This window comes from Macaca fascicularis, chromosome 20 (genome assembly GCF_037993035.2).
Source record: "Macaca fascicularis isolate 582-1 chromosome 20, T2T-MFA8v1.1".
Lineage (NCBI taxonomy): Eukaryota > Metazoa > Chordata > Mammalia > Primates > Cercopithecidae > Macaca > Macaca fascicularis.
This window is the reverse complement of record NC_088394.1, coordinates 51,431,548-51,438,827: the sequence shown is the minus strand read 5'-3', so window position 1 is coordinate 51,438,827 and position 7,280 is coordinate 51,431,548. Positions and strand designations below refer to the sequence as shown.

Here is a 7,280-nt window from a genome sequence, read left to right as displayed (position 1 = left end):
TGGCATGATCACAGCTCACTGCAACCTCGACCTCCTGGGCTCAAGCGATTCTCCCAGCTCAGCCTCCCAGGTAGCTAGGACTACAGCTATGTGCCACTATGCTTGCCTTCTATTTGTTTGTGGAGACAGTCTCACTATGTTGCCCAGGCTGGTCTCAAACTCCATGCAGTCCTCCCACCTTGGCATCTCAAAGTGCTGGGATTACAGTCACGAGCCACCACACGCGGTGCCCACACCATGCATCTTGAGCCACCACGCCTGGCACCCGTAGCATGCATCTTACCCAAGGCCACATCCACAGGGAGAGCTGGGGCCAGAGAAGACCCCCTGCCCATGAGCTTCCTGTGACCATCGTATCTGCGGCAATCAGCAGAGGTGACTATACCATGGCACCTGACACCCAGTCCAATTTTGAGGAGAAGGAGGTGGAGAGGAGTAGGTAGACATAGTAAAATACATGTCATGGAAGCCAAATTTAGAGGACATGGAGAATGTCAAAGTGAGAAGCTGGCAGGCCATTTGGTCCAATGCTCTTGTTTTCTCCATGGGGGAAAGTGGGAAGGTGACAGTTTCAAGGACACACAGTGGCACTGGAAAGAGAGAAGGGTCATTACAGTGGTTGTAATAGTCATTACAGTAGACCAGATTCTGAGGCCTAACATGGGAACCCTGGGCTTCCCCATTTAGAACCGCTTTCCCCTGAAAACTTCATTCACTTGCCTACTTAGGGCAAGGGAAACTCCTGGCCGTGTGCCTGGGGGCCTTTGTTCTCTCTTCCTGCTCCTCCAGAATAACTTCCCCTTGGGTAATTTTTCCATTACACTGTTCCTCTTTGGACTTTCAGAAATAAAAACCCAGCCCCCCTGGTGTGCAGTCACACTTGCGCCCTGAGGAGTGTTAAAATTCAGCTTGAGAGGCACTTAGTGTCACAGAAGCCTAGATAAAGAAACAAGATTTCAGGCAGGAAGAAATAATAAAGAGGCAGGACTTCAAGTGTCCTGTGAAACGCAGCATTCGGCCTCCGGCACACACATCCGCGGGAGGCGGCTCAACTTCTTTATAAAGTGGTGAGTTTTGTGTGAGCACAGATGCATTTTGTTTTCCTATGAGGAATCAATGATTAAATTATCAGAAAGCAAAGCTAAAAACCAGGCTGCCTGAATATACCCCCACGTGTCCCCTGTGTCTCCCCAACACCTCCTGCTCAGGAGATACAGGCTTTCTCTCCAAAGCTTTAGTTTAAATGTCCAACACATCTTATTAATGAAAGTAATAAGCTGTTGTTTATTATATGTCATGATGGGGAATATGACTATTTAATATAAACCTGACATTTAAATTCCACTTAGTTCTGAGACGTGGACGATATCAAGGCATAACTCTTTACCCTGGAGTAAAAACTCCCTGGGTCTGCATTTTAAAGCATTGAAGTTTTCAAAGTAATCAGGTTCTTTTTTTTTTTTTTTTTTTCCAGAGGAACCAAATTGTGAAGACATCTGTTCTGTTATTAATTTCACATACATCTTAAGCTCCTCAAGGCCAGAAATGAGGCTTCATTCACGTCGAATTAATGAAACATGATTGTAAGTCCCTTGCTTGGAAATGCTGTCACACAGTTCTGAGCTGCTTATAAGCACTGAGTAATCTCTGAAACTGCCAGGGGACGGCCACTTGAAATCTGCCCTCCCCTCCCCCCGCCGCCCAAAAACAATATCTGAATATATCACAACACTAACTGTATCCTGAAAGATTAATAGCAGATAAAAATTTCTGGGAAATGAATCAGACTTTCTCAGTAAAGGATACAGAGATCTCAGGCAAAAGCAGATTGCAGAGTGGAAGAGCTCTTTGGGATACAGTTTGATAACTGTGGCCCTGGCTGCCCCTGAATACACCCAAAAGGATGATGGCGGGCCGGGAAGAGGGTGGGAAGTCTTGGAATTTCTTGCAGAGATCTCTTTTGAGAGTGTGTATGAAAATGTACTGGAGGTGACACAGATGTGGTACTGGAACCTTGATCTGTGAAAGCATGATGTATGTGTCAGGTGTGTGGGAGAATGTGTGTGCATGTGGAATCTGTGTGTGAATGCATGCAGGAATGTGTATGAGTCTACTAACATGTGGGTGAGTATGTGTATATCAGTGTATGAGTTCGTGCACGTATGAGTGTGAAAATGTGTGTGTTGTGAGTTTGTGTTGGTGACTGTGTATGAGGGTATGTGTGTATGAATATGTGTGAGTTTGCGTGTCTGAAAATGTGTGTACTGCGAGTTTTTATTGGTGAGTGTGTATGAGGGTATGTGTGTATGAATATGGGTGAGTTTGCATGTGTGGAAATGTGTGTTGTGAGTTTTTATTGCTGACTGTGTATGAGGATATGTGTGTATGAATATGAGTGAGTTTGCATGTGTGAAAATGTGTATATTGCAAGTTTTTATTGGTGAGTGTGTATGAGGGTATGTGTGTATGAATAAGGGTGAGTTTGCATGTGTGAAAATGTGTGTTGTGAGTTTGTGTTGATGAGTGTATATGAAGTTATGTGTCTATGAACATGGACGAATTAGCATGTGTGAAAATATGTGTGTTTCGAGTTTTCGTTGGTGAGTGAGCATGAGGGTATGTGTGTATGAATATGGGTGAGTTTGTGTGTGAAAATAATTTTGTGTGTCTGTGGATGCATATGAAGGTGTGTGTGTGTGTATGTATGTGTGTGTGTGGTGAGTGGATGCATTGACATGCACAGACCTCTCAGGACAGACATGAATCTGTCAGTTGGGGATGGATCTTAAATAGCAGTTCAGCACAATACCATGCCCATCTGAGCCAGTCTTGAAAGGAGCTTGCTCTTGAGGTTTTGGGTTTGGGGGGCCTGATTTTTTTTTTTTGTCAAATAACTGAAAACGCCAGCAGAACGATTGTCTGGAGGGAGGCGTGGGATGGGGAGACTGAGATTTCTTAATCAAACTTTCAAGTGTTATTTTTGGTCTTCTGTTGAGCTGGGATCCAAAAAAGAATCTGCATATGATATTTACATCTCAAATCTTCAGAGCCTCATTAGCTTTGATAGTTATTTATTTATTTATTTATTTGCAAAAAGGAATTTAAATCAAACAGAGAGGCACAAAAGCAAAACCTTTGAATGTAGTGCAAAATTAATTAAAACAGGCAGCCGAAGGGTAGAGTGAAATACAATGGAATTCAGGAAAAAAAAAAAAAAAAGACAATGAAACTAATTAGACTCTGATGGGAAGATCCTTCCTCATTTGGTGATCATCCATTGATAATTAATAAGTCACAAATATTGATGTTTGAAGAAAAGTGCCAGAAGTTTAACCCCTGTTTTTCCAGAAGTTTTTAAAATATTTTTTAAGATTCTGATCTTCTAAACTAACTCAGTCAAATTATTGGATGTTGTGTTTTACAGTCATGTGTTGCTGACGGATGGGGATGTGTTCTGAGAAATGCATCATGAGGCTGTTTCATCATTGTGCCAACCTCACAGAGTGTACTTACACACACCTTGATGGTATGAGCTATATGGAATAGCCTTTTGCTCCTAGACCACAAACCTGTATAGCAGGTACCACACTGAATACTGTAGGCAATTGTAACACCGTGGTAAGCATTTGCATATGTAAATATAGAAAAGGTACAGTAAAATTATGGCACAAAATGTAGAAAATGGTACACTTGTATAGGGCACTTACTGTGAATGGAGCTTGCAGGACTGGAATTTGTTCTGGGTGAGTCAGTGAGTGAGTGGTGAGTGAATGTGAAGGCCTAGGACATTACTGTATACTACTAGAGACTTAATAAACACTGTACACTTAGGCCATGCTCAATTTATAAAAAATAAAGTAATTGCACCACAATGTTACAATGGCTACTGTGTCACTAGGTGACATGAATTTTTCAGCTCCATTATAATCTTATGGGATCACCGTCATCTATACAGCCTGTTGTTGACCGAAACGTCGTTACACAACGCATGACAGTATTGTGTTCTAGGGGAAACAGACTAGCTTATACCAGCAGCTGATTAGCTCTCAACACCTGTCCTCAAAATAATGTACAGGTGGATCAAATTCAACTGTCAGCGGATAAAGATATATCTTAATACAGGGGATGTTGGACTCCAGCAGTTAGCATTAACCCAGTGGTGGAACCAATTTGTATATATGAATAGATACAATCCCAGCTACATTTTTGCCCCTGTGTATTTTGAGGCTTTGTTGTATGATCCATGCTTTGTAGATCTGTGAAAAACACTTCCAGGCATCCAGTTGAAAAACCCTTGACCAACAGTATAAAAACGACTTTTAGCTTTACCTAAGCACAAGGCAGCATCAAAGGGGTCTGGCTTCCTTGCTGGAAGTTCTTTTGAAAGAAATGATCAGTTAGTATTTATGCTTTTTGTCCTTCTGTATTATGCAACAGCACAAATGCACAACTGCCCCAGTGGGACAATCTAACGCATAGCCTGCCTGTCACACAGTTTTAAAGTTGGACGCATGTGTCTTTGGCATGTCCCAGGTCTCCTTTCAACTTCTTTCAGAATCTCTTTTTTACCACCCTCCAGTCCAGCGCTTGAGGTTCTCAGGATGACCCTGGGTCATTTCTAGCTTAAAGAGAGTGGGCTTTGAGAAATACCTTGAAAATTGTGAGTTCAATTTTTAAAGATGGCTACAATGCTAATGGTGAAATTTCAGGCTTTGTGGCAGTTGGATGAAAGGAATGTTTTTGAGCAAAAGATCTTTCCAACAATCCCTCAAACCTACAATGCATAAAAGTGGACTTGTTTAGGTAAGTCGGTAAATTATGCCTGATCTCAGTTTTCCTCCGTGTAAAGAGGAAGAAACTGAACTAGAAGTAGAATGATCTTTAAGATTTATTAAAGAGAGAAAGAGAAAGAGAGAGAGAGAGAGAGAGAGAATGGTTTGTCATGTGCAAAAAAAGGCAAGGTTCTTCCTTACAAGTAGCACAGGGATTCATTCATTCATTCATTCATTCATTCATTCATTCATTCATTCTGTGTGTGTGTGTGAGAGTCGTCTCTGGGCCAAACTCCGTATCACAGTTCTTTCACATCATTTCACCTACCCCTTACAACAACCTGTGAGGTAGGTATTCCTAACAGGAGTGGTTGTCAATTTATTTAACTATCAATAAGCCACAGATACCTGCCAGTCAGAACACTGAGTTAAACACTAGAACAGGGTCCTGGAGACCCCTGGCTGTGCCAGGTATTTGTTGCTAGATGAGGAAAGAGGTGGGGAGGAACCAGGGTGCCTGGCACAATGAAGTGGAGATTGGGAAACTATTTGCCAACTGGCCAGGGAAATGCTCTAATTTTTAAACTGCTGGTATGGATTTTGTACTATTGGATATGGCTGAACATCAGCCCTGATTTTCAATCTCCCCATTCTGCAAAGGACAAAGCTGAGGCCCTGGGAGGTCAATAAACCTTCTCAAGATAAACCCATCAAAAAGCGACAGGCTTGAGTTGAAAGCTACTTTAAGTTTTTGAGACTCCAAAGTTGGTGTTCTTAACCATTATGCTGACTGTGCGCATGCCTCTAAGTTGACCTCAGTCCGTGCCAGGCTGGCCTGGCAATTTCTCTACAAAGAACTGGAGGAAAGTGGCTCTGGAGGAAAGATCTGGTTTGAGTGGGAGTAGAGTTGGCCGATTTAGTAAGTAAAAATACAGGACACACAGTTAAATTTGAATTTCAGATAAACAACAAATAGTGCTTTTGTATATTTTTAGCTTATTGCACGAGATATACTTACACTAAAAATTATTCATTGTTAATCTGATGTTCAAATTTAACTGGACATCTTGTATTTTATCTGGCAACGCTAAGTGTGGAGGGAGGGCCACAGGGATGCTAAGACATTTCAAATACCAGACACTTCAATCTGAAGAAACATTTTCTTTACTAGGAACTCCCTTTTGCAAAGTCAATGATATCAGCTGTAGTAAGAACACTTCTAACCTTACCCTGAGTACCTCCTTGATTTTAAAGTCATAGAATGTCAAGGCAGAGGTCATTTAAGCCAACCCCCTGCCTCACTGTCTTTCTGCCTCTTTCTGTCCTCTCTCTGCCCAAGAAGGCAGAACCCACAGCAACGGCGCTGTGGCTTGGCTTTGAAGCCAAGGAGCATAGCCTATGAGGCGTGTCCTCATCTCCAAAGCACATGGAAACTATTCGTTTCCTGAAGGTCTTCATGGTTAGCCTGCTGCAAGTCTCGTGGTTTTTCAGCTGCAGTTGTAATTTCTGTAGCGCCTCTATCCCAGCTCAGCTGGTATTTATTAGACACATTGCTTTTGAAAAGAAAACTGTGTCTTAATTAAAGGTTGGCAATCCACAGCCTGTTTGCAGATGAGAAAAATTAAACAACTACTATGAACAGGGCAGTGTGTCTCCTCTGTTGGTTAGAACATTGCTGTCTAGACATGTGGAGTGTCTCCTGTGTTTCGGGCTGTCCCTGCATCTACATCTGAGTGCTTTTTTTTTTTTTTTTTTTTTTGGTGTTGCACAGCAAATACAAATGAACTATGAGACCAAATGGAAGAGCTTTTGGAGTGAAACGGGCTTGTGTCCTGTTTTAACCATTCCCTGTCACAGACTGCTTTTCAAACACAATACCTGGGCGGGGTGGGTGGGGTTAATGAAAAATGTTTGGTGTCCAAAACCCAGCCTCACTGTCTATGCCAATGGGTTGGTTTCTGGGGCCAGGTGGAAGCTGAGAGGATCTCATCTGTCTCACCTCTGGACCAAGAATGAAATAAACTGATGAAGAATAAAAATATTCCTTTCATAGGGTGAAGATTCTTAACTTGGGCTCCTTGGAACAGAAGCCCTCTAAGACTTCCATGGAATTCTTAGCTTGGATGGGGAAAAAAATGTATTTTTTATTTTTGCTAACTTCGAACTGAAAGTTAGCATTTCCTTCAATTCTGAATGTAGGCAGCAAACCAAAATTGTATCAGCACTACATGGGACTTTTGTGACTTTGTCATTGATAGATATCACAGATATTTTCATATCACATTATATTGCTACAGGATATCTCGAAATAGACTCATTACTATCTGGAAATTATAGTGATGAGTAGACCCACCTCTCTATCTTATTATATTTTGGTTAATAAAAGTCCATATATTACTGTATCAATTTAAAGAATTAGATAACTGTTATTTAATGTAACTTTTCTTTGTAATGCTGTTTTGTAAATTTTATGCCTGTAATAACATTATTCTGGAATAAGCCTTGAAA

General features: G+C 41.5%; 1 long non-coding RNA gene across 1 annotated transcript; it reads left to right on the top strand.

Moving 5' to 3' along the window:
- The first annotated feature begins 876 nt into the window (after positions 1-876).
- On the top strand, positions 877-4,816 carry LOC102124578 (uncharacterized). The gene is made up of 3 exons (XR_286980.4): positions 877-1,067; positions 1,475-1,583; positions 3,425-4,816. It is a non-coding gene; the product is annotated as an uncharacterized lncRNA (long non-coding RNA).
- The last annotated feature ends 2,464 nt before the right edge of the window (positions 4,817-7,280 follow it).